At 38.9% G+C, this 27,762-nt stretch overlaps 1 pseudogene; it reads right to left on the reverse strand.

Annotated features, from left to right (window-relative positions):
• On the reverse strand, positions 1 to 27,298 carry LOC129081368 (UDP-N-acetylglucosamine--dolichyl-phosphate N-acetylglucosaminephosphotransferase-like; annotated as a pseudogene).
• Between the last annotated feature and the right edge of the window lie 464 nt (positions 27,299 to 27,762).

Consider the following 27,762-nt stretch of genomic DNA (forward strand, 5'->3'; position numbering starts at 1 on the left):
TTACCCCAATTTATTATTCATTTTACATGTTTTAAAATATTTTTTCCAAATCAGTTTAACCCTTAGCAACTGCACTAGCTGAGGCATTAGTGACCACAGGAGAGAGGAAATGATAAGGGCAAGGTCTAGAAGAGAATGGAGGGTGGGAGAGGCTTGAGCTGAGAGGCAATCTTGGTCTGGAATGAGGTCGGCCTGAGTCAGGAACCCTGGAGACTGTGAAATAAAGGGCATGGTCTGGGGACTCAGAAAATCATAGAAGAGCAGGATGGGCTGGTCTGAGTGGAGAAAGTGGCAGCACTGCCCAGAATCTATAGCAGCAGCAGGAACAGTGTGAGCTTTCTCTGGGGTATGGACCCAACGTCTTTAAATAGCAAGTTAATTTGGTGTCATGTTGTTACACTTGGTGAAAGCACTATCCTCATTCTCACTCTGGCACATTGTCACCAGCTGGAGGCTCTCTACTACTTCCTAGTTCCCCTGTTACCTTTAGAATTAAGGTGCCCAGGAAAGTGAAGCTCTTGGTTTTGAATTTAGAATAGCTTATCTTCAGTTTGCCTGTCTTGGTATTGAGTCTGGGCACATGGTGGCAAGGGCAGGGGATGATATGCAGGAGCTAAGGAAGTTGAACACTTGGGGCATGAAGGGTCACATGGTCTTGCTGAAGTGTCCCAAGATGCCCACCATGACAAAGATCATGCCAGCAAAGTAACAGATGGTATCTCCCACAAACACCTATGAAAGGTACCAGTTATGGTAGAGCAATCCTGATGTGTTTTTACAAATAGGGTATCATGAAATAGAAGGAAAGGACAAGATGATCCTGACAATAACCTTTCAGCTCCACCAGGTTGAAGGTGATGATAGAAACAGAAATGTCTAGCAACTGTCCAGCTTTTAGAGTATTTATTCCTGCTAGAATATTGATTCCATTGGTAGAGAACACTGTCAACAGCCCCATGTGGACATAGTACAGGATTCCCAAATCCAGGTGCAAGCCAAGAATTATAAAATCATTGTTATACAAGATAGTGCATATTTGGGTTATCTATTGTTCTTTAACCAATCACCCCAAAATTTAGTGGCTTAAAACAACAACCACTAACATTGCTCATGAATCTACAGTTTCGTCAGAGCTCAGTGACATCAGTTGGGACTTCTCAGTTAGAAAAAATTTGAGGATCCTCTTCCAAGATTGTTCACTCAGATATCTAGTAAGTTGGTGCTAGCAGTTAGCTAAGAGATCAACCAAGGCTGTTAGCCAGAGGCCATGTTTGTCTCCATATGGATCTTGTAATGAGAATGCTTGATTTCCCCTGTTGCATGGAGGCTGGGTTCTAAGAATATTTCAAGTGATAGAAAGTGGAAGCTACCCTTAAAACTTGGACCCAGAAACTAGCACCATCACTCCCACCATAATCCATTGGTCAAGTAGTCATAGAGCCTGCTCAGTTTCAGGAGGAGAGGCTACAGATCCCTCTAAAATTTTTAATGGGAGGAGGATGAATTTGCAGGCATTTTTAATTTAGCACAGTGGGTTAAAAATTCAAGCTCTAAAATGTGTCCATTCTTTTTTACAAAATACCAGTTTGTTTGACTACAGCATATTTATATTTAAAAACAATTTTTTTTTTTCATTTCGAATCCTTGTACAAGATAGGTAGAATAAATAGTGTTACCATCGCTCTATAGGGGATTGAGATAGAGGGATTTTGACTTGTTTATGGTAACAATCATGCTGCCTCCCAGGTTTACTTCCTCCCAGGTCTCAGATGCTTCCTACAACTTTGTCCATCTTGTGATTGGGCTTTGACTAGTCATACAGACTGGGCTGTGGCTCAAGAAGAATATAATTTTAATGGTCAGGTCAGTGCACCATTGATACCCAAGTTTTATGATATCCAGCTGCAGAATGTATCATCATGTCTCTGAAGCCTCACTTATTGAGATCATTGTTCAGTTTTGGTGTACCATCTGCTGTCCGAATCTTCCTAAATGATTTTCTGGACTGACTTCCCTTCTCACTGGGAATAGAGGAGTTGTCAAAAGCCCAGTACATTCTTTTCTGCATTGTAAAGCCATCAGGACTTAATTAGGGAAAATTCTTCAACAACAATTGATTTGTTCAACTATCATTCAATTTGAAGTACTCTCTTTTTATTAAAAATTACTTGAAAGTTGTTGAATACCCAGCTTTGGATTTTTTGAGTATGTTTCCATCTAATTTACATCCTGCTTTTAGCAAGTTTCTATAATTACATTGAAAACTACTTCAGGATAGAATTTCTTAGAAACTTTTATTTAACATTGATTCTTTTGAGATACCTGTGGATTCTGATAACTAAATTAAAAAACAGAGCTGATTAAACCTGAGAGCTTCAAGCTTTCAGAAAGTGTTTTAAACCATTGCTCAGAGTCTAGGCCTTTGGAAAATGTACTTCATGTTTGACTTTAGCTCCTTCCCCCTGAATTTTAAATCTCCTTTGTGTTTAGAGGAAAGTTGCAACCATATGTTTCTGATTCATTTATAACTAACATTTAGAGTTAGCTCATGGAGCTATTGTTTTGTAAGAACATGTACTTTAAAGTTGTATGTGAGTCATTTTAAGCCCCTTTTCTTCTTTGAACAAAGAAAGAATTCTTTTTCAAACTTAACAATTCTTTTTCAAACTTTTCCTTAAAAATTAGCTTATTTTAAGATGCTGAGCCTTTGACAGTGTTGAAGGCATTGTCCCTGTCAGTCTTTCTGTGTTTGCCTCAGAGTCAGTTCGGATAAGGATTTGAGAGCATGTCATTGGATCATCAGGCCACGCTTAACCAGTTTGCAATTGATGTTTCTGTATGAGCTAAAAGAACATTCATTTACCTGGCTATGCACTTACTTGGTTATTGCAAATTTTTAGAAGTCAAAAGAATAATAGTTGCAAGTGAAAGATAAACATCTTTGTAATCTCAAGAAAGAAACAGTTTATATGGATTAATTGTGAGTCAAAATATAAATAAAAAGAGAAAATAGAAACTTTGAGAAACTAAATTACTGGAAGTGAGCCAGCAGAGAAATGGGTGAGGTGCTAATGAGTATCGTAACAGTGGTTCTAAACCTGGTTAAAATTAAGAGTCACTTGGATAGTTACTTGTTTCAAAATTACAGATTCCTGGGCCTCAAGATGGGTCAGACTGGGCATCTGTATTTTAAAAGCTCCTCACATGATTCTGATGATTAGCTTAGTTATTGAGAGTAATTTGTGAACGCTTCGCGCGTGCACGTGAATGCAGAGTTGTCAAGAGGAAATTGAGGTCCAATCTAGGCCACAACATTCTATCCTCATACCCTGGATTCTGCCCTTCTTACAACTTTAAGAATAGATTTCGGGTAAATCAGCAGCTTTATTTCTGCGTTCGTCTACACAACACAGAGTATTTCTTTCACCCGTTTTCAAACCTGAGGGCCGGAGAGGGGATAACAAAACAAAATGGATGGCTATAACGATCTCTCATTGTGGAGAAGTGTTTCCCTGGCATCCCTTTAATCTTTCCCTTCCAGCTCACAACTTTACTATGTGCTTAATAATGAAAGTCCAGCGTCCTCGCTGGGGCATTGACAGATGCTCAAATCCTTTAAACCAGGATTATATTATGTATATTTCATCGCCTTTTGGAATCTTGTCAGTGCCGGCAATGGAACTTCTCAATGGTCTACATGGAGTTCAGTACGTGGGCTGGTGATGGCTGCACGTCCAGTGGGTGAGGTCACACCCTGAGCTGGGAAATTCTCTTTTCCAGTCAGGGCAGTTCCTCAACCTCTGCCTTGAGGAACACCCAGCACCACGCTTGACTTTTAGTCTCAAGATAATGTGTGGGAATGGGTCCAACTTGATGTTAGCAATTAAATTCACCATGTAAAAGTTCTTATAATTTTACTAGACTAGCATTTTCAACAACCATTAATGAGCCAAGTCCTCTGCCATTTTATAAATGAAGGGATTCAAACTATGATTATGTGTAAATCCTCCCCAAATTACCTGCTCTAGTCAGAAGGCATGATATGAAAGAGAAAACAATAATGCTTTGGAAAATGATGACGTTCTGTAAATAAAATCTGGCAGCAAAAGTTCTTAGCAAAACTAATGTTCAAGTCAGCATGCTTCAATTTATTGCTCCATGAATCAGAAATTAATTCTTCCTCAATCATTCTTATACTTCTGAACTGTGACATCGTTAACAGAGTCTGAACACTCCACAGGTACCTAGACTGTTAATACAATAAGCCAAAATGAATATAAATGATTGAAGAGGGAAGCAAATTAGTTTCCTTGAAATTTTCTGGAGAATTGAGTTTACGTTAACTAGAATGTATGAGGCTGTCAAAGGATATAGGGGTTAGGGAATGGGAGAAGTGGAATCATTATTATTGTTATTATTAATCCTTACTTGAGGATATGTTTATTGATTTTTAGAGGGAGATGAAGGGAGAGATAGAGAAACATTGATGTGAGAGAAACATCAATCGGTTGCCTCCTGTACATGCCCCAACCAGGGATAGAACCTGCAACCTAGGTATATACCCAGACCAGGCATCAACTCTGCAACCTAGATATGTGCTCTACTGAGGATTGAACCTGCATCCTTTTGGTACAAGGGATGATGCTCCAATCAACTGAGCCACCCAACCAAGGCAGAAGTAGAATTATTATGACTTTTGTGTCCATAGGGACTTTTGTGTTCTCTAAGTGATAAGTGTATGTTGGCAAGGGATATCTACCTTGTTGCTGGAACTGTTTTTACACTCAGCTTCTTTCAAGACATTTTCCTTCTACAAGGAGTGATGCATACTCTGAAAGTGCTTCCAGAATTCTTCCCAGCCCATCCCTCCTCTTGTCTGCTAACCTTCCAACCAAATATCAGAAAAGGGTAAAAATACCCAAGTGTCCTGCTTAGGAAGGTGTATGTCCTACTGATGTTGTTTGGCCAAGCACCTTGATAGGGTATTTTGATTGCATGAGCAGCAAGACACAGCAAGATAGAGGGAATAAGGAACCCAGAAAAATCAGAAGCATTGAGCTACAAGGAGATCAAGAGAGAGGGAGTAGAATACCAATATGTGGGTACTGGGGCTGGCAGGGGTTATGGGCAAGGGCTTTTCCTAACAGCAATGTCTAATATTATATTTAAAATTGTTTGCTGCACTGTACATTTCTGGAACATAAGCCCCATGAGGTACCACTGAACTTAAGTAGAGTCAACTATACACACCTCCTTGTGTTGGTATCATTTGGCAGAGGAAATAAAATGATATGGAGCTGCATTACACATTCAGGTCAACGTAGGGTGGTGAGAAGATTATCACAGGACATGAGACATTGTGTACAGAGTCAGATTTCAGACAAAGCAGAATATCAGAATAGGAGGGAATTCTGGGGAAAATAAGGCCCTGAGACCCTTCTACTGTTGTCTGAGTTGCCATCCATTCCAAACAGCCCACTAAGATAATCTTTCAACTGGTCTTGCTGTCCTCTTTCTTTTCCTGCTATAGTCCATTCTCCACAACAGCAACTGAGAAGAACTTTGTAAAATGTAAATTACAAGACAGATGAATAGGTCTTTCCTACTATCATCCTTCCACAGAACATTGATTTTGACAACCTACAGATGAGAGTACGTTAGCAGGAGTCTGCTAGTTCAGTGGAGAAGTTCCAGCACACTCTTGGAGCAAAAAAATCCAAGAATAGCTGCATTGAGGAAGGTAAAAAGAACAGTTTCACTTTATCCATGTTACCCTTTCTTCAAAGCACCAGAGTTTAGTGTTAAGATAGACTTCCTCAGCCTGTGATTTTCCCACAGGGAAAAGTGAGAGTATGGTGAGTGAATGACCAGCATCTTTGGTTATGTGGGATACCACCCAAGAGACCCACTTCTTTTTCATCCCACTCCGAATACTGAGGTGATTGACATAGCTGATGGATTGGGAAGGCTGGCAGAAACTCAGCTCATCAATGGGTCATGGATCTTACTACCATGCTTAGCAGATGCCATCAGGAAGCTGAACACAAGATGTTTGCAACTCATCATCTGTGGGCCACTTCATGCGTCACCCACACAGGTTGGCTCCCCAAGTGCGCTTTTGCTGACAGTGAGTACCAGCTTTTACAGGTGTCCATGAGCACACAGAGAAAGGTCGTCCAACTCTGTAACACTGGGAGAAGGCACATAAACTTGAGCAATTCAGTGCACTGCCCTGGTATGCTCTCAACATCGGTCTGACTGCAAGATTGATAGAAGGCAATCAGTCTAAAGAATCTCTTCTGAAGAGAGGACAAGAAATATGGACACAAGAAAAAACTATTATATGCCAGTATCCTCGATGAATATAGATGCAAAAATCCTCAACAAAATACCAGCACACTGACTTCAACAGCACAGTAAAAGGATCACACACCATGCATGATCGAATGGGATTTATTCTTGGGATGCAAATATGGTTCAACACATGCAAATCAATAAATGTAATAGATCATATCAACAGAATAGAGGGTAAAAGTCATATCTTAAAAGATATATTTGACACAAAACAGTATCCTTTCATGATAAAAACTCTTAGCAATTTACATATACAAGGAATGTATCTCAACATGATAAAAGCTATATATGACAAGCCCACTGTAGACATTAAACTCAATGGTGAAAAACTGAAAGCTTTTCCTCCAAAATCAAAAATGAGGCACCACTCAGATCAGGAGAACTGGCCCACTCTCACCAATTCATTCAACATGGTACTGGAAATTCTAGCCAGAACTTAAGGAAAAGAAATAAAAGGCATCCAAATTAGAAAGAAATAAGTAAAATTGTCTCTATTTGCAGGTGGCATAATCTTATGATAGAAAACCCTAAAGACTCCACTGTTAGAATTATTAAAGCATTCAGTGAAGTTGCAAGATACAAAGTCAACATACAAAAATCAGTGACATTTCTATGCCCTAACAACAAACTGCTTGAAAAAAGCAATTAATAAAACAATTCTTTTATAATAGCATCAAAAAGAATAAGGTACTTAGGTGTACATTTAATCAGAGAGGTGAAAAATCTGTACACTGAAAACTATAAAACACTGATTTAAAAAATGGTAAAAAATACAAATAAAGAGAAAGATATTCCATGTTCATGAATCAGAAGAATTAATATTGTTAAGATGCCCATACTACTCAAAGTAATCCACACATTCAAGGCAATCCCTATCAAAATTTCAGTAGCATTTTCCCTGAAATAGACAAAACAATCCTGAAAGTTCATATGGAACCACAAAAGATCTTGAATAGCTGAAATACTCATGAGCAGAAAGAACAGAGTTAGAAGCATCAAACTTTATGATTTTTAATTATATTACAAAGCCACAGTAATCAAAACAGTATGGTATTGGCATAAAAACAGATACATAGGCCAGCGGAATTTAAGAGAGCATTCAGAAATAAAGCCATACATGGTCAACTAATCTTCAACAAAAGCACTAAGAATACACAATGGGGAAATGATAGTCTCTTTAATAAATGGTTTTGGGAAGTTGTATATCTACATGCAACAGGATGAAATTGGACTCTTATCTTACACTATATGCAAAAAATCAACTCAAAATGGACTAAAGACTAAAACATAAGACCTGAAACTATAAAACTCTTAAAAGAAAACATAGGGGATAAGCTCCTTGACATTAATCTTGATGACAATTTTTGCATTTCATACCAAAAACATGGGCAACCAAAGCAAAAATAAATAAGTAGGTTTATATCAGACTAAAAAGTATCAGCATTGAAAACAATCAATAAAATGAAAAAATAACTTCCAGAATGGGAGAAAATATTTGAAAACTATCTATATGATAAGGTGTTAATATCCAAAATATATAAGGACCTCACACAATTCAATAGCAAAACAACAATTAACCCAACTTAAAAAATGGGAAAAAGACCTGCATAGATATTTTTCCAAAGAAGATATACAAATGACCAACAAGAATATGAAATATGTTCAATACCACTAATAATAAGGGAAATGTCAATCAGAACCACGAGATGTCACCTCACACCTGTTAGGTAGGCTATCATCAAAAAGACAACCAATAAGTGCTGGTGAGGATGTGGACATGAGGGAATGCTCATGCACTGTTGGTGGAATTATAAAATGGTGTAAACACTACGGAAAACAGTATAAAGTTTCCTCACAAAAAAACAGATCGAGCATATAATCCAGCAATTTCATTTCTGGTATTTATGTGAAGAAAACAAAAACACAAATTTGAAAAGATATATGAATCCCCATATTAATTACAGTATTATTTACAATAACCAAGATATAAAAACCTAATTTTGCCTCAATAGATAAATAGATGAATATAGTCTGTCCAGAAGGTATCCATCCATGTAATATGAAAAATAGAGACATTTATTGAAGAAGATACAAGATACAAGAAACATTGTACATAGGACAATGATGCATCAGTCCCCTTCAAAGTGGTCACCTTGAACCTCACACAGTTCTCCCAGTAGCCATCAGCTGCCATGTTGTATTTTCCTGAATCTCATCAACAGTCTGAAATCTCTTCCTTTCAAAGGTGATTTTAGTTTTGGGAAAAGCCAGGAGTCTCAGAGCGTCAAAATCTCTGGGTTGTAGGGAGGCTAAGTCACCTGGGTGATTTGATGTTTCGCAAAAAAAAGCTCTGCACAAGACCTGATGCACAAGCAGGTGCATTGTTGCGAAAAAGCTGCCAATTACCAGTTCCCCATAAATGTAGCCTTTCGAACCACCCAGATTGTTTCTGCAGAGGAATGTTCAAGCTTAATGCAAAATTTGATGCAGGTTTGTTGCTCTACTCTCTTAGTCATTTTGAATGCAATGGACCACACACTACACATGCTCACTCACTGGCTCTACTATCCCCACTGATTAGTACAGTGAAGTTGTCATTGTTCATGCATGTGTATTACAGTTCATTCTCCTTGGCTGCTAGTTTACACTGATGTCATGCAAACCATTCTTGTTATATTAACATGGTTAGACTTTTTCAGGACAGACCTCATATAATGGAATATTACTCAGCCATAAAAGGGAATGAAATCTTGCCATTTAAGATAATATGAATGGACAAACATAAAAAAACAACAACAACCCTGTCTATTAACCCCTAAGTCCCTGTGTCTGGGATTTATTTATGCCCTTGTACAAGTTCCAATCATGTTGAGTGTCAGCTGGACCTAGTAAATAACTCCTTTCTAATGAACAGAACTCAGCAAAAGCAATGAGATGGTTACAAAAAGACTGTGATTTCTACCTTGCCGTCTCTTGCCCTCTCTCTCTCTCTGGGAGTCATTGCTCTGGAGGCACCAGACTGCCATATTGTGAGTAGCCTATGGAGAAGCCCACGTGGCAAGGACCTGATGTCTCTGCCCTACAGCCAGTGAGACCTGAGACCTATAAACAGCTACATGAGTGAGTCAGGTTCTCTCTCATTTGGGCATTGAGATGACTGCAGCCCCAGAAGACACTTTGCACCCTTGTGACCCTGAATCAGAAGCCTCTAGCTAACCCTCAGAAACTATGAGATGATAAATATGTGTTCTTTGAAGTGGCTACATTTTGGGATAACTTGTTACAGAGCAGTTGATAACTAACATCTCCACTGGAATGTAAGCTCCATGGCAGAATGGAGTTTCTCTGTCTTGTTTGGCACTCTCTCTCAAGCAGGTAGAATGATCAACACTGAGTGTAAGTGAGTAATGAATATGGGGGTTGGGCGAAGGGCACTGGGTTTCACAAAATATGTGGGATGGAAGTTTGAACCCATGTTGATATTTACAGATAAGGTTGTTCTTAGAATCAAAAGTGACTCCAGAAGTCTTAGGAGTACTCAAGTAAAAGACATTCTGGTAATTCCAGACTCATGGTACTAATCTCTTGACCGTGATTGTTGACACTGATCCATGTTGCTTAGCAAACCTTCACTGAGTGCCTGGACAAGCTCAAGCTGAAGGTGAGGAAAACTTTACACAGTCACTCTGTGCATTTGGAAGAATGACTCAAACCTCCCACACTTTCCTCGTCTGTAAAGATGTCATAGGGATGTTAGTAACACATAGAATGAAATACATAATGGGCTGTGGTTTGTTCTCAGTACATGGTGATCTCCTTCCCCTCAGTGAGCTTATTATATGAGGAGATAAGATTCACATATAAAAAAGATAACTAATGGGGGTGTAATGTTTGTAATGCTAAGTACCAGATGTTTTTGAGGTAGGTGTATGATGGAATAATTACTTCCTGATTCTTCCTTCTGTAGTGTGGGGTGTTGGGTGCACATTTGTCACTTGGGAATATGACCAGAAAACTCCGTAATTTTTCCTCATTAATGTTAGAAAGGAAAAAAAAAACTGCTGAAAATGGTTAATAATTCCAACGTTGCTGGTGGAAAATGTAGCAAAAAATGATGAGAGTGTAACAGATTTACTCCTACTGCTGATTAATTATCGTAGTGATAATTTTCATGTGGTTTGGGGAAAATTCACTGTTCATAAAGCTTACACATCCATTTCCAGGAGAGAGAAAGCAGGATCGCTCAATCCAAAACTCCACAGGAGGAATCACACTGAAAATGATGCTTTCCTTCTCCTGGCGTACTCTAAATTATATGAAGAATTCTTTGGGTTTCAAAGGAAAACTACTACTAATAATAATTATAAGAAATATTTTCTTTTGCTATGTGCTGACTAATATTCAGATTGTGAGCAGCTCTTTTGGAAGGCAAGGGGGGAAAATGGAGGTGAAATCATTTTAGCAATTCCCAGCTTTCTGAAAGAAATTTTCTTTGAAAGGAAACTAACAGCATAATAGGAACCACATTGGGATCAGCACATCCAGAGAAAAAGTGACTGTAGCTGTCTACACATAGAGGCGAGTCATTCAAGCTGGTTTGAAAATTCCATTTTCCCGTCCATGGTCTGTGTGTCCGCATGGTGACAAATGAGCCAAGCAGGGCTTTCGAGGTGTCGGCGCCACCAGTGAGTGCCAGATGGAATGTGGTGAAAGTTCTGATTTGTACCTTTCAGACCAGAGGTCCTTGCCAAAATGGATGGGTCCTTCTGGCCACCTCTTGTACGTACAGCCACAGGTATTCAGTTGAAACCTGTGGGTGAGAAAGACATAAACAGGTGCTATAAATTTGTCAGACCAGGAAGCCACAGGCCGTTTAGTAAATGGTAAATCCAATGGTCCAGAAAAACAAAGGGGTCTCTTTTCATCAGAACGATCAGGCTCATTCAACAAATATTTATTGAGCGCCTACTCTCTGCCAGACATAATAGAGGCCAACAAGGTCTCTTATGTAAAGAGTGAGCTGAGGGAGCAAAACTCCAAATCACCTGGGATGGTGTGGACCTACTGTACACTGCAGGCTGATGGGAAGGAAGAGCCAGTGTCCTGGGCACAGGCCCAACGACCTGAGCACCATAGTGTCCATTCTGCCCATGGCTCTGAAGATCCTGCTTTTATGGGATGAGTTTTCCATCCTGGCTTGCTCAGGTCAAGACCTTTTTTGTTTTGGAGGAAATACAGCTTCTGCTGTAATATTTCACAAACAAGTCAATAGTCTCAGTGGAAATGAAAATGCATCACTTTTAAACTGAAATCTGAGTTTACATCTTTGAATAGCAACTGTTGAGTCATAAAGCTAAAAGGAATGTTGAAAGTTAATTTACTCAACACGCTCCTGGTTTACCCGGTTCTAAAAAAGATGGAAATATCTCTAATTAAAGCAGACCTTCTGAGGAAAGGCCATTGCTCCTAGTAGTAACATATTGTTGTGTTTTTTGACTTCATAGTTAACTATTTTTTAATCACATTTAACCTAAGTCACTCCAGCAGCATTCTATATCTATTTTAAAATACGCATTTTGTCCCTGGACAGTTGAACAGTGATTGATTACAAGGCTTATATGATAACAGTTATGTAATTGTCACCTTAGTGTTTTTCAGATCCAATTCCCCCTAATTTGTTCTTAGTAACACGACTGCTTGTAAATGAACATGCTGAATGGGATGCCAAGAAGGATGAAATTGAAGTGCTGGACATTGAACTAAATGTTTTATCTAGATTCTCTCTATCACTCCTTAAAACAAGCCTTTGAAGTAGTGTCAATCGTTCCCCCTGTTTATAAATGGGAAAACTGGGGCTTTCAGAGAAGTTTGTACTTTGTATGAAACTGCAGCCAAGGAGTGGTGGAGTTTGGATGTTGAATGTATAATAGTGCCAAAGTTTTCCAATCAATGGTAGAGAAAAGGTTTTCCACTTTATATGCTAATAGATCCAAGTATTAAATTGAGTGTTGATTAATCAACATATTACTTTTAAAAAATAAACTTGGTCATTTTCTAATGCCCATGTGTCACTCAAGTGTTCACAAAACCAGGGGATTATTTTTCCAGATTCTTACCCTTTTTTCTAACTATAAACTTTAGTTTAAACCTTTGTTTAATCTGTAGCTTCAAATCCACAAAAATAATAGCTGGTGACTCATCTAATACTTTTGCTATTTTCTTTGGGCATTCAAGTCTTTATACTTATCTGTTTAAGCCAGAAGCTCTTAATCTTGGCTGAACATTAAAATCACTTAGGGGAGCTTTTACAGATTCTAATGCCAAGGCCGCACCCAAGACCAATTAAATTAGAATCTCCATGAGTGATATCCAAGTGATTTCCATGAGCACCCAAGGTTGAAAACACTTATTTAAATAATTCTTCCCTGGACTTTCTCTTCACAGATGCTCCTTGACTTACAATGCGGTTATATTCTGATAAACCCATTATAATTGAAAATATCGTAAGTCAAAAATGCATTTAATACACCTAACATTATAGCTTAGCCAAGTCTACATGAAATGTGCTCAGAACATTTATATTAGCCTACAGTAGGGCAATTATCTTGAGTTTTATCTCAAGAATCATTGTCTTCTTTTTTTTTTTTCACCAGAAGCAAGAAACACAGATGGGCATTTTGTAGGAGTGATGGGATAAAAAAAACACAACAATATCCACCCTCCCCCCCCCACAAATCGCTGGCAACATAAGCACACTATAGAGTATCAGTTATTTACCCTGGTGATTGCTTGCCTGGTGGGGCTGTGGCTCACTGCCGCTGCTCAGCCTCATGAGAGACTATTGTACTGCATATCACTACCCTGGGAAAAGATCAAAATCCAAAATTTGAAGTACAGTTTTTATTGAATGCATATCTTTTTGCTCCATCGTAAAGTGTAAAAAAAATCATACATCAAGCCATCATAAGTCAGAGACCCTCTGTATATCCATTTCACCCGTGGCCTATTCTGGCTTTCACTCATCTAGCTAGAACTCTGAGTTGGCCAATACCCTGTCCCCAGTGCCATCTCATTACTGCCTCTAATGTAGAGGCTGAAGAAGCTGAATAGTCTCTTTCCTGGGCTTCTTTGAAGATGAAGAAGCTATACAATACCGGTCTGGCCAATGACAAGAAAGTAACTGCCTGTTGAGGGCTTCTGGGAAGCCCAGACATCCAGGTGTTTCCAATAATGAGTTAGTTTAGGTAGTTGGATTTTTCACTTTTAATTTGAATGTTTTATATTACCTGAATGTTTCTGTAGACATAGATTGAGCACATGACTTGACTCAAAGGTAATTTAAAGGGGAAGTCAAGGAAGAATTTGGTCTGTTCTTAGAGCTGCCTTGGTATCTCTCTGTTTCCTTGGAGAGACCTTGAAGTTCATGACAAAAGTGTCCTAAGAGAAGGTAAAGGCTGAGACATTTGAAAACGCTAAGGTTTTCTTTGAAATTCCAGGTGAAGTTTCTATGATTCCCTCTAAAATGATTATCAGACATAATTTTTGTGTTAGACATAAGACATTTATAGGGAGAAACCAAAAGATTCTGGGTAATATAAAGTTTCAGGTAGCAAGCACTAAATCAGAGCATGTATATTTAAAATATGTGTGTGTATATGTGACATGTTTGCTAATTTTTTGTGTAACTTTTTATGGAAGTTGTAATGCATATACAGAAAAGTGCACATATTATAAAGGAGAGCTCAAAGAATTTTCACAAAGTAACACATCTTTGTATTAAAACGTAGGAGAAACAACATTATCAGGACTCTCTGAGATCCCTTGTTCCCCCTCTAAGGGACTACTCCCTTGACCAAAGGTAACAACTAGACTGCCACTTCTTTTCTTCGTTTTCTTTTTTGTTTTTAAAATATACCAATGTGCACAAGTACAATGTCACCTCTTCTTCTGTTTTCACATGCCTCTATTGAGATGGGGAAGTCAAACCTCTTTCGTGGCACATTTAATTATGGGAAAATGAATAGAATGAAATAAAATCCAGACCAACAAAGCAAAGATTTAAGTTGGCATCACTTTCCATATAATTGTGATGCCGGCAGACACTCAATAAACATATCAGCATTGTTAAAATGATTTATCAGCCAAACAGTTGAATGTAAAATATTATCAATACAGGTGTCATCATTGATCTTTCTTGGGTCTCACTGCTGAAGAATGGGGCTGCTAGATGATTTCAACAAACAATCCTTGACAGGAAACCAAAGGCAACAAGGCACAGGGACAGACAGCTGACAAATGCAGTATGGGGCCATTAAAGCATGTGATGAATTTGCCAGGAAAGTATATATTTGTGCAAGAGGTGAGCTCATATCTCCCATAAATTTGTCAGCCGTGACACAGTGTTCTCCGGCTTGGCATGAGTAATGCCTTGCTATTTGCTGCCTTTGTCTGGCAAAAGCTCTATCAGTCACTCCAGGGTTATTTACAAAGAAACGTGTCTATCAGTTACAAGGACATGACTTTGCCGCTAAAAGATAACAAAAGAGGAAATCAGGCAGTGGCCTCTCAGCGAGGGATGCGTCTTTTCCAGACAAGCTCTGGACTGGAATGAATCAGATGGACTGCAGTTGGCCAGGCTGGCCCTGTGCCTAGCATGACCAGTCTTAGTGCATTTATCCACACTGATTAGATTAGAAATTATTAATAGGGGGCTACGGAGTAGAGCAAAAGGTCATTTAGAGTTTAATTCTGTTCTCAGATAACTTCATTTCGGCTGATGGGATTGTTATTGTAGGGGTTTTATATGTTTATAGGAAACAATATACTCAATAATGAAGTCATGCCTCCTTCTGCAAGGTCAGGGAAGCTATTGTGTAGCTAGATTGAAGTCTTCACAATTGTGTTAATTAAGTAACAGTGATTGGGCTCGGTCTCCTCTTGAAATGCATTTAAGGACCTAAAAGCTGCTGAGAATGTGTTCTTTCAATATAAATATATAGGAAAGCAAGTGAGACCAGAAAGCAGCCTTCGATTGAGTAAACAGAAGAGCTGACATGAAGCTTTTACTTAAGGAAGAGAGAAGGCTAGTTGGCAGATGTAACCTCTTGCCACATAAATACAAATGTCTTGTCAGTTTTGGATTAAATGTAACAGGTCCTTTTTTTCTTTACTCAATTCCTGATGAATCTGAAAGGCAAAGTTATAGAATATGATGTTGATGGAACATTATGTCTCAGCAGTGATTTTATTCCCTCCTAGTCTGCCTGTTTGGGGTAGATGAACAGTGTGTAGTCATAGCCACGTCTTTCTCAGATAAAGGGCCATTTCCTTGGTCTTGCCTAATAGACAAGGGCCATTAGTGATGGAGAGCTCAGCTCTGTCCTCCACTGTCAATCCCCTTTTATGGAGGGTTTATAATTCTGACACTAAGTTTGCTGAAAGTGGTTCAATTTTGTTGTTGTTGTTGTTGAGAGAGACACAAATCTCTTTTAAACAGAAAAGAAAAGAATTTAATTGACTTTAACTGAAGAGTAAGTTCTTCGAAAGCAGTTTATTGTCACATGTTTCTTAAAGACCACAAAAATCATTTGGGTTCTATTTGTAAACAAATCACCTTCCATTTGTCCCTAGACATAGTGATATTCCCTTAGAGAAAATTTTGAATTAAAAGTTGGTGACTGGTGGTGGTTGAGTCTTGTCTTTCCAATTCCCCCCCACCCCCAACACATACACACACAATAGAACTACCATCTTGAGGTAGAACTTGGTTTTCCCAATAGGAAGACTATTAAATAGAAATGGTATCTTAATTAATTTAAGTTCTTTTAATACCTCTAAAACAGTGGTTCCTGACAGGGGTGATTTTGTCCCCCAGGGGATATTTGGCAAAGTTGGAAACATTTTTCTATTGTAAAAACCTGGGGTGGGGGGGTGCGGTTGCTCCTGGCATGTAGTGAGTAGAGGTGAGGGATGCTGCAGAACATTCTGCATTGCACGGGACTGCACCAATTACAAAGAATTATCTGGCCTTAAATGTCAGGTGCCAAGTTCGAGGAACCTTTAGAATCAATGAAGAACGAGGACTTAGGAGAGGTTATCTAGGGAATGAGGCACAACCTCCAGTTTCTGTTTAGAAATAAAACAAAACTATAATCATGACATTATAAATAAATAAGCATTTTTTATTTGAAAAGTAAACGATTTCTTATAAAGCCACTCATTTCAATTAAAACTTGGGGTCTAGAAAAAAATAGCTCTTTTGTTTATTATAAGATGTGTCACATGGTTTTAGAGTTATCATGAAATGCAGTAGCACCAAAGATCAAAAGCTTTGTATGAAACATGCATAAGGTAATATGATGTATTGGAAGAAAGGCTATGCTGAGATTCCACATACCTCAGTGCTACTCTGCCATCAACTAACCTTGAGCCTGATCAAGTGATTCAACCCACCTAGGCCTTAGCTGATATTTCTGGCCAGAAATTGGGACTGAAAAGCTTGATCTCATTCCTTGACTATTTCTTTTCTTTCAGCCACAGTCATAGGCAAGACAAGGGTTTTCCCTCAGTTTCCAGGCTCACAGTCATCCTTCCTTTATATTTGAATTGGCTTTGTTTGAGTGCACCACTGTTACTTCACATCTGGGCTATTGTAGTAGTTTCCTAGCTGATGCTCTCCTCTCAAACATTTCCCATAAAATGCCATCATCTTGTCCATTTATATATCATTGCTTTGTTATGTCACTTCTCTCAAATTTTCCAATGCCTGTAAAGTAAAAGTCACCATTGGTGTGAAATCTCAGTCCCTCTCTGATCTGCTCAACAACACTATTCTACCATAGTCTTAGGTGTTTTCCCTCCTGGGATTTTTGCTGTACCCATCACATTACTGTAGTTACTGCCTTCTTCATAATGGCATAATCTAGATCCACAATCTTTCTGCTGAGCTTTTGTTCTGTCTGGCACATTCTCTCCTCACTATCATCTCTCAGCCTTAAATTGCTTTCACATCTGAAGTTCCATAGTCTCTTAGATTGCTAAGATTTCAGTGATAGCTCTGTCCTCTAAGTTTATAGGCACTTATTGTTCGCACAATATACATGATACTTACCTCATTTGACCTTATATATGTATGTGTATATAATTTTCTTCTCTAAATTTTATTGACATCTTTTACTCCCTCTTAATTCTCCAAGGGAAAAGAGATAAGCTATCACACTAAGGTAGGTTCTACTTGAGTTTCCATGGGAAAGGTAAAGAAATGTTTTGTATCATCCTCTGTATTCAATGAATATTCATGATTGGCTAAAACTACGGGTTATGGGATACAGAGACATATTCATACATATAAATAAAAATATAAAGTCTTTCCAATTAGACTGTGAGCCTCATCATGACAGGCATGATGCCCAAACCTTTGTGTCCTCTGAGCTTTGGCGTAGAAAGTGTCCAAAAAAAATGATTGTATGGCTAATTTTATTTTGCACATGCTTTTGTATGTCAAATGTACCAGTATAGTGAAATAAAAATAGTATCTAGGCTAGGAGGACTTTTAAAATTGAATTTATTAGGGTGATATTGGTTAAAAAATATGTAGATTTCAAGGGTACAATTCTACAACACATCATCTATTTATTATATTGTGTGTTCACCACCCCAAGTCAAGTATCATTCCATCACCTTTTATCCCCCCTTTACCCTCTTTTACCTTTCCCCACCCCCTTTTCTCTCTGGTAATCACCATACTGTTGTCGGTCTATGAGTTTTCTTTAATCCCTTCATCTTTTTCACCCAGCCCCCAATCCCTACCCTTTTGACAGCTGTCAGTCTGTTCTCTATATCCATGAGTCTGCTTTTATTTTGCTTGCTACTTTATTGTGTTCATTGGATTCCATATACAAATGAAATAATTTATGGTCAATTAATAATTGACAAAGGAGGCAAGAACATACAATGGGGTAAAGATAGTTTATTTGATACATGGTATGGGAAAATTGGATAGATACATGCAAAACAATGAAACTAGACCACCTTCTTATACCATACACAAGAATAAACTCAAAACGGATTAAAAACTTAAATGTTAGACTTGAAATTATAAAGATCCTAGAAGAAAACATAAGCAGTTTAGGTTTTGCACAGCAATGGAAACCATCAACAAAATGGAAAGACAACCCACTGAATGGGAGAATATATTTGCTAATGACACATCTGATAAGGGTTAATATCCAAAAAACTTACACAACTCAACGCTAAAAAATAAACAATCCAATTAAAACAGGGGTAAAGGACCTGAATAGACACTTATCCAAAGAGAACATACCAATTGCCCATAGACATAAGAAAAGATGGGAGACTTTTTTGTTACTACATGAGAAGATCTGCATTTAAAATAATCTTTTACTAATATGTATATGTAAAATACCTCTGTTTAAATATGCATCTTGTGAGCCAAGAATGATGGTTTTCTTGCGAGCCAAGAATAACAGTTTTCTAGAGGGTCTCAGTCGACTATTGTTCTATATTTCAAATACAATGGATTCTGCTAGACTCCTAAACTTAAATGAAATTTTCAAATTTTGACTTGGAGTTGGCAATGATCATCCATGTTGCTTAGTATTTATACATATGTATATGTATACATACTTACACATATGTACATGTAATGTATATATATGCAAGCTGTCTGGGACACATATATAATGTGTAGTTTTATGGCCACACCTGTATCAAACTATTCTTTCCATCTTTTTTTTCTTTTGGCTTAAGTGTACTCAGAGTAAGTGTATGCCAATGGCTTTTACTGGTGCAGCTGTATGCCTTGCTTCACCTGTAAAAGTTTCTGTGTTCTTGCCTCATTTGTAAGTATGCAAAATTCTATTCTTTATGTAAAAAGGAGAGCATCTCTGTTTATATACTGCAAATATTCACTCCAGGGTTTCCAAGTCTTGACTGTGACTTTTTTTAAAGTGGTTTGTTATAGTTACATATGTTTCTTCGTTGTTATCTTACCTGGTCTCTTTTTAATCCATGCAATTGGTGCTGTTATTCTCCTCAAACTAGAATGGTCACCTGGTAAAGGGCAACATAGCTTCATGCAGCGATTCTCCAAGTGTGGTCCCTGGACCAGCGCCATCCAAGAACTTGTTACCAAAGTAAATTCCCAGGTCTCGGCTACTGAACCAGGCACTCTGGGGCCGGGGCCAGTAATCTAGGTTTTAACAAACCCTCCAGGGAATTCTCCTGCAAGATTAAGTTTGAAAACTACTGGTTAATTAACAGTATGAACTTTGGTCAGACTGCCTAAATTCAAATATTTAAACTTTGGTTCATGTAACCTTCTTGTGCCTCAGTTTCCTCAGTAGTGAATAAAATAATAATAGTACCATCCATATATAGCTCTGGTGAGATTAAATTTAGCTTATACGTGGGAAAAGTTTAGTATGATCTGACACCTGGTGAGCACTTCATACATTTTAGCTATTATTCAAATTCTGCCATTCTCTAGTCTTAGATACCTTCCTCTTCCTGAGCTGGTACCCCCCTTTCCCTCCCTTGAATGTCCTTGCCTCCTTTCTTCACCTCTTCTGAAGCTGCTGGTCTTGGGGGGATGGATGCATATATTTTTCTCTAGCCAAATACTGAGTTTCCCTTCATGAACTTGATTTCTTGAAAAATCAAACCTAATGATGAGCCAACACAGAGAGAGTACAATACATTTAATTTTCTTAGATCTGATTTCTATTTTAACTATAATGTAATTTCCTTATAGCCACCTGATTTTTTTTCCAGGCATTGGGCATGTGAACCAGTATTTATTTTCATGGCTGGTATAATTGATATATGGATGGATAGGGGATATTTTTGCCCTGTCTTCAGTGATGAATCATTCTTGTTTGTTCTAGATGCTTCTGGACTTGTTATCCTGTGTCATTTCTAACTGGTGCCAGTTTTTGACAAATGATAGCAGCAAGGCATGGTGTGCTACCTCAGGTTGCTATTTTCCCTGAGTGTTTGGATGTAATAATTTTAGAGACAGCCACATGGCTAATGAGTCTTGCCCTCAGGAGCTAAGCACCAAGGGAGCCCTCACTAGCCTATCAGATGCCTCCTTTGAAAATGGTGGAAGTATGAGAGAGCAAGATGAATGGACATTTGTGTATCATATTCTTTGAGAATTGAATAGAGGATTTATGGTGTTCCCTGACTTGACACACTTCACACTTGTCATGTTGGCACATTGCATTATACTCTGCTGCCCATGGGGCTTTTGATGATGTTTCAGAAACAGGTAATAGATGTCTCTGTGCTGTATCCATACATTTGCAGAGAAAGATCCAATATTAAAAACAAAGGTACAGTAGAAACCATCCCTACCTACCAAAACCGAAAGCCTACCTCTCTGCTCTCTGTTGTCTTGTTTGTCTCAATTCCTTACCTAGTCATAAAAAGCCCTTCTCTAGCTTGAGATGATCCATCTAAAGTAGTAATGTAAACCATAATCAGTGCTATGTCTATATTCACATTTTAACATCTACTTGGGGTATAACAATTGGCTATTACAATTGTGGCAGCCACACTGCAATATAAAGAACACTGGATTACTGAAACCCTTCATTCTAAGCCTGACTTAGTTGAGGAATGGCTGTGTGTGAGCTTGGCTGAATATCTTATGCAACATCCCAATTATATCATCTCTAACATGGGCACCAGAGTTCTTGACTAGCCTACCTCCCAGAAAGAATACATGAGAATTTGTTCAGAGATGCATAGCAGTAAGAGAAAACCACCTATGTGATTATTAATGAAACAATTGGAAAACAAATGTATTTGCCTTCAGTTGTGCAGAAAGAAGAACGGAGCCATTAAAAGGATGAGTGGGGTTTTTTAAAGAATGCTGTAAGTGATAGACAGAAGAGGTTTGGATTCCTGTTTTCAGCTCCTAGAAGCATGCTCTGAGATTACTACATCTACCTTAAACCCATGCCCCTTGTTCAAAGGGCCACTGCAGGCTTGGGCACTGAGGAATCAGCAATAGCTACACTGCATTCAAGGTTAGAGGCCGCTATCTATCTTTCGGGTGGAATTCTGCAGCAATCCTTGAAAAAAGAAGAGCCTCAATAATGGCTGTTATCAAATTCCCCCACTATCCAGGCAGGGGAGAGACCACAGATGGGTTTATTTTTATTAAGGAAAAATTTTAAATGAGTATTTCTTGTTCACTAAGTTAGTGAACTGAGAATCTTACTAGTTGCATGTAAGTAATGAGCACTATCTGTTTACTACTTTCTGTGAAATCAGGACTCCCTGTTCTATATTTGTAGGTCTTTTTCATATGTGTCCTGTTTTCATCATTTCAATGTCATTAGGTATGAAAACTTTGATTTTTACTTCTTTGTCATCTTCTCAAATTCCACAGGTCAATACTGGCTTATTAACTACAAATGAAGACAGGTTGAAAACATCTGGAAAAAGAGGAAAAGAAAAATCTCTGAGCCTATAGTATCTCATCTCATCTCCCCTCCCAAGTATATTAGGATCCCTTTAAGACATATAAGTGTCAGGACTGACTATGTATTTCCCAACTCCAACACTTTTTTCCCATTTAGGGATTTTGTAGTACTGCCCAAGTTTCTTGTGAGTCCTCATGTTAAATCCAGTGATGATGGAGTTGCTAATGGCTTTGCATTTGTGCAATGTGCCTGTCTAGCATCTTTTCTTCTCTGATGATGTCACAAGAGTGACACGAGCTTCCTCAGTGTCCTTCACAAAATGTCAGAAATCAATAGGAAAGTCCTGAAAAACTACTAAGGGAACATCACAGAAAGTGGTGGTGGTGAAGACAAGATTGAATTTCTAGACTCACCCATATGTAAGTCCCAGTCAGTGATGCACTTTGGTTAGCATTTGGGTCACTATATTATACTGTTGAGTTAATTACAAGAGCACATGTTTTCTTTAACCACAAAACATTAACCTATGTAAGTAAATCAAAGTAATTTGTTTTTTGTACATGCTGGCAATGCCTTTGCATTATTTATCTATTGCAATATAACGAATTATGCCAAAATTTAGCAGCTTAAGACAATGCACATTTATTATCTCAGTATCTATGCTACAGGAATCCAGACACAGCTTAGCTGAACCCTCTGCTTAAGTATTTCCTAAAGACTCCAATCAAGGTGTTAGTCCTGGGGCTGCATTCTCATCTGAATGCTGGACTGGGGAAGAATCTGCTTCCAAGCTCATGTACATGGTTGGTGGTAGGATTCACTTCCCCTCAGGGTATTGTTGGACTGAAGTTTTCAGTTCCTTGCTGGCTGTCACCTGAAGGCCACACTCAGCTCCTTTCTGAGTGGGTCTGTGCAACATGGCAGCTTGCTTCACCAAAGCATGCAAGCCTAGAAAGCAGTAACGAGAAACTGCTAGCAAGATGGAAGTCATAATATTTTGTGGCCCCATCAAAAAGTGACATCTTATCTCTTTGGTCTTATTCTATTTATTAAAAGCCAGTCACTAGGTCCAGCCTACCTTCATGGAGAGGGAATGCCTCAGGAAAGGAACACTATGAGATGGGAATCATTGGAGTCTATCTTAGAAGTCTGCCTACCATAACCTTCACATCCACCTCTAAAAAAGAGAATCCATCATGGTTATTGAAGGTGTCCTGAGGACTGGGTTTGGACGATGTTAAGCAGAATCAAGTTATTTGTCCAGAAAATCCTTAATGGAACAGTCTGCCTTTAGTCTAATGTTTTTTGTTGTTGTTTTGGAAAATAATTATTCGAAATTTTAGTAACAATACTACTTCACATAAGCACCAGAACATAAAATGCCCCTCCATTTCCTAGGGTCCCTTAGAGCATTACTTTACTTCATTGGCACAGTAACTGACTCTCATGGTTCTTGGTCAGGGTTGCCCATTCATTGCGCTGGTGGTTTGGGATGACCAAGACGCTAAAGTTAGGATATTCATAGGGGAGAGATCATTAGCTTCAGAATAGCAGTGGCCTAAACTTACTTTCTGTGTACCTTGTCTCTTGTATCTGCAAACTGGAAGCTCAAATATCTTCTTTGAGCTAGCTACAATATAGTTTGGGGACTAGATAAAAATCTGAGCTCTTTATAGAGATGCACTAAATAAATACTGGAGGTTATTATGTGATGAAATGAGCTAGTTCTAAAGTCTTTCATTTTTCTCCATTATAGTGCCACTATCTTCTGTCAGACACTGCTCATTTTTTTTTGCTCAGTTCTCATCCCCATCTATTCTGCACACTGCAGTTAGTAATATTTATGAGATACTAATTGGATCATATCACTTTTCTACTTAAAACTCAGGAATCATATACAAGAACCATCACAATCTAGGGTCTTGTGAACAAAGTTGGATTATATATACATACTACTTATATATTAAAAGCATGTTTCCTGAAGGATACTCTGGAAACTTGTATTAGTGATTTCCAAGTCCAGAGGAAGGAGGGGAGACAGAATTTCTCTTAAATTGTAAACCTTTTGTACTTTAAAATTTTATGCCATGTAACTGTAAGGCTTAATTACAAAATGAAAGAAAACTCTTCCACGACCCTGAACCTTGAGGAAAGGTTCAAATTCTTAACCTGGAAGACTCACAATTGGTCCCTTTGCCCACTAAGCATCATCATCTTCAGTCTCTTCCTCTCCCCACACCCTTCCCCCACATACAGCCTATACTTTAAGCACCCCCCAAGCATGCTTCTCTGTGGCCATATGCCACAGCTCTGCTGCAGACCTACTGAGCCAGGTGAAGGCCCCCACCTCCTATGCCTTCTGAACCTTTGTTCTTATGATCCCTTCTTCTTAGCATAGTTTCCACCACTCTTCACCCAACCAATTTTCTCCTCATTCTTTAGGAAGCTCTTTCTGATTTCTCCACCATGGACCATGTGCCACTTCTTTGTGCAAATTTTGGTTGTAGCATCTATCTGTTGCTGCAGGCCTCAAGCTCAAGCTATAAACTCTGAGATGCAAAAAGCAAATATTATATATTTTTTCTGTAACTAAGTTTACTTTCTAGGGCCACTCCTCTCTTAGGTTAGTTTCCTTAGAAGCAGACCCTGCAAGGAAGATTTGTGTGCAAGGAATTTATTAAGGACATGCTCCCAGAAGAAACCAAGAAAGGGGGTCAAGGGCAGGGCCAGTAAGGAGGAGGCATCAAGCAGGGCTACAGTTTCAGACAAAGCCCCAGAGAGGGTGATTTCAGCTTGACCCTTCAGGGCAACATACTGTACAGCAAACTCATAATTGTGGTTTAGCATTTATTGTCTGTGTCCCCTAACAAAATATAAGTTCTAAGCTCTTGTTCATGGATATATTCCAAGCAATTAGAACAGTGCCTGCAAATTGGAGTCATTTATTCAATGAATTAATAAATGGCAAGCCTCTCCTTGTTGTTTCAATAAAACTTGTGAAGCATATTCATTTATTGCTTGCATAAATTATGGGCACCTATTATGTCCCAGGCCTGGGAATACAATAGTGGACAAAGTGTTAATAACCCTGCCCTCATGGAGCTCCTAATGGGAAATATGGGAATTGCACCTCCTTAGCACAGGGAAGATCTGCAATGACATCACAGCCCTACCTGCATAGATTCCTCTATTGAGTCCTTCCTCACTTGGTGCCAAGGGTTACATGAAATCTACCACGTCCCACAACTTTCTCTTGGTGATCTCACCAGTGCTGTAAATACAGCTACTGATGCTGATGACACCAGGTTCATTTCCCCCACTGAGACCTTTTTCCCAGACTCATCTTGCCTGTTGCCCAGAAAGCAAGATGCAGCTTTCTTTGCCCTTGGAAGTTTCCAAATGTCTGTCACAGGGACCGCTCCCAGGGATTCAAACCAGTCTCCTATTCTGTGCTTCTCCTCTTACTCTCCTCTTCTGCTCCCAGTCTAAACAGGAGGAGGGCTACATGGGACTTTGCATCATGCTGAATTCTTCCAGATCTACTGTTTATGGTATACCTTTTATGCCTTTGACCCTTTGGGCATGGGCGTTTGCTCTTTAAAAAGCTTCTCTTCTACTTTTCCCTTTAATAATCCTGATATCTAGTTTGGGTGGGAGAAGGGCCATGGAGTAAAATACTAAATAGTACTATTAATTACAGGGATTAAAAAGAAAATCAGCTAACATATCTAAACATTATATTATATTAGATTTAGATGTTTAAGACTCTTTCTCTTTGTTTTATTTTAAGAATCTTGGGGGCAAAAACTGAGCCATAGTCATATTTCAAACATCAGCACTTGGTACAATATCTGATCCACAATAGATAAACTATTTGAACTAAAACAAGGGTTCTTGTTTGAACTAAAACAAGGGTACTTGAACACTCCACATCTCTACATCTTTATACTTTTTTTTTTTGTAGAAAGAAAAGGCAATATATTACAGGAGTTAAGAGCAAGGGCTCCAAACACAAACCCCCTGAATTAACATTCTGGTTCTGTCCATTATCAGCTGTTTGATCTTGATCAAGTTATTAGTCTCTTTCTGCTCCACTTTCCTTATATCTGTAAAACAGGAGTGTGGGTGATGATTTGGCTTCTTTGCTATGATTGTTGTACAGTTACTTGAGTTAATCTATGTAAAGGACTGAGACAAGTTCTTGCTACAGAGTGAATATAATAAGTGTTGGCTATGAGTCTTCTCTCTTCTTAAAACTCCCCTGTCTTTATCAATCTAGTTAACTTGTGCTTCCCCATCTCCTTCAAGTGTCCTTTGAAAAAACATCTTATTATCCTGTTTCCCTGAGGAAGTATCCCTTTCCCCTTGGTTGAGTACTGCTCCTTTATGCTCCTTTCCTTAGTTATGTGTTCTTCAACCTTTCATAAGACCATCCCATTGTATTATGAAGGTGATAATTCCATATACACTTTAGACTGGGCTACACCTTGTTATTCATCTTTATATCCCCAGCACTTATCACTTATTACTGGGCTTGACACATAACAGATACCGAACAAATGGCCCCAGAGAAGTGGATAAACATTAATCTGCTCTAAATACTGCTCCCACAGCTAGCTTAAAGGCTTTGCTTATGCTCAGTGCCTCCATTTTCTATACCTGGGATCAGTCTTGCCCACAATAAATGGGATTTTTGGTCCTTCAATAAGCTCAGAGAATGCGTCTCACTAGGGGCAGAATGCCTTTGAAGAAGATATGTGTGCTGGTCCCCCCTTTGAACTATATTATAGAATGATTCATCTTCCATGAGCCGCATAACCTCAAATCAGAGCTCCCATCCACCCTCATCTTTCATCCCTTCTTCAGTTGCCCATTTTTTTCTCCCCTCTTCCTGTTTCATCCATCTCACCTCCCGCCATGCCTGTGCAGGCACACAGACGTGCACACACACCTTTGATCCTGCTGACACCAATGGCACTAAGGAAAGAAGTTCAATATGTCCACTGGCGTCAAAATATAGTAATAACAATCCTTCAAAATGACAATCACAGGCAGCCTAGGGGCACTTAGGGGCTCTTCTGCTTTGTGCTTTCTGTAGTCTTTAGTGTTTTTCTTTGGTGTTTAAAAGCAGAGGGAGCTATAGTTTGCTCTACTTGAGAGGTGCTGGTGAGCTGGTATTCAACAAAGATGGTTACGGCGTTCCAGTGGTGATGAACAGGCAGCGGAGGGGGCTGTTCTGTGTCCCATCTCACAGAATCCAGCAGAGCATGATCCCCTATTTGCAGCCAGTTACTCAGCTGCATTTCATGTTTGTGATTGTGTTGACAAGGGAAAAGGCACCATTTCTGGCAGCGTCTCTTAGCTTCCTGCACTGCCTCAGGCACTTGGAGAATGCAGGAGGCCCAAACTGCCTTAGACACCACCTGACACCTCTTCTGCTCATCTTTGCCCAGTGTATCCATTGGGAGGCTACAAGCAGCATCCCACCACATCTTAACTAGGCAGCTGTTCATCTTCCTGTATTTGGGTCTCTGTTCATCTTCCTATAGCTCCTGCTGCTCCCCTTCTGCCAAGTGTAACCCAACATCCAGGGGCAGAGAAAAAAGACTGTGTGCCCTACTGGCTCCCAGAACAAACCGGGTCCAACTCCGATAATGGAGAACCAAAGGGGGACACGGTCAATGTTTTATTTTGTTTTTCCTGATTTTCTGTTCTTCTTTTCTGTCAGCAGGAGCAAGGAAAACCTAGAACCTCAAAATGTAATGTCACCCTGAGCCACACTGAGCTGGCAGTTTCTAACTCTGATTCAGAATTTAATGTTCTGTTTTGATTATGGCAGGAAAAATACAGTTTTCTGTTTTGGGGTGGTGGCTGTTTACATAAAATCATAAAACAACTTAGATGTTTCTTGGTGATCCACCAGCTATGTTAAATCAACATTTGATGATTTGTAAAT

Source organism: Pteronotus mesoamericanus, unplaced genomic scaffold (assembly GCF_021234165.1).
Source record: "Pteronotus mesoamericanus isolate MK-2021 breed Mesoamerican mustached bat unplaced genomic scaffold, CSHL_Meso_final contig_98, whole genome shotgun sequence".
Classification (NCBI taxonomy): domain Eukaryota; kingdom Metazoa; phylum Chordata; class Mammalia; order Chiroptera; family Mormoopidae; genus Pteronotus; species Pteronotus mesoamericanus.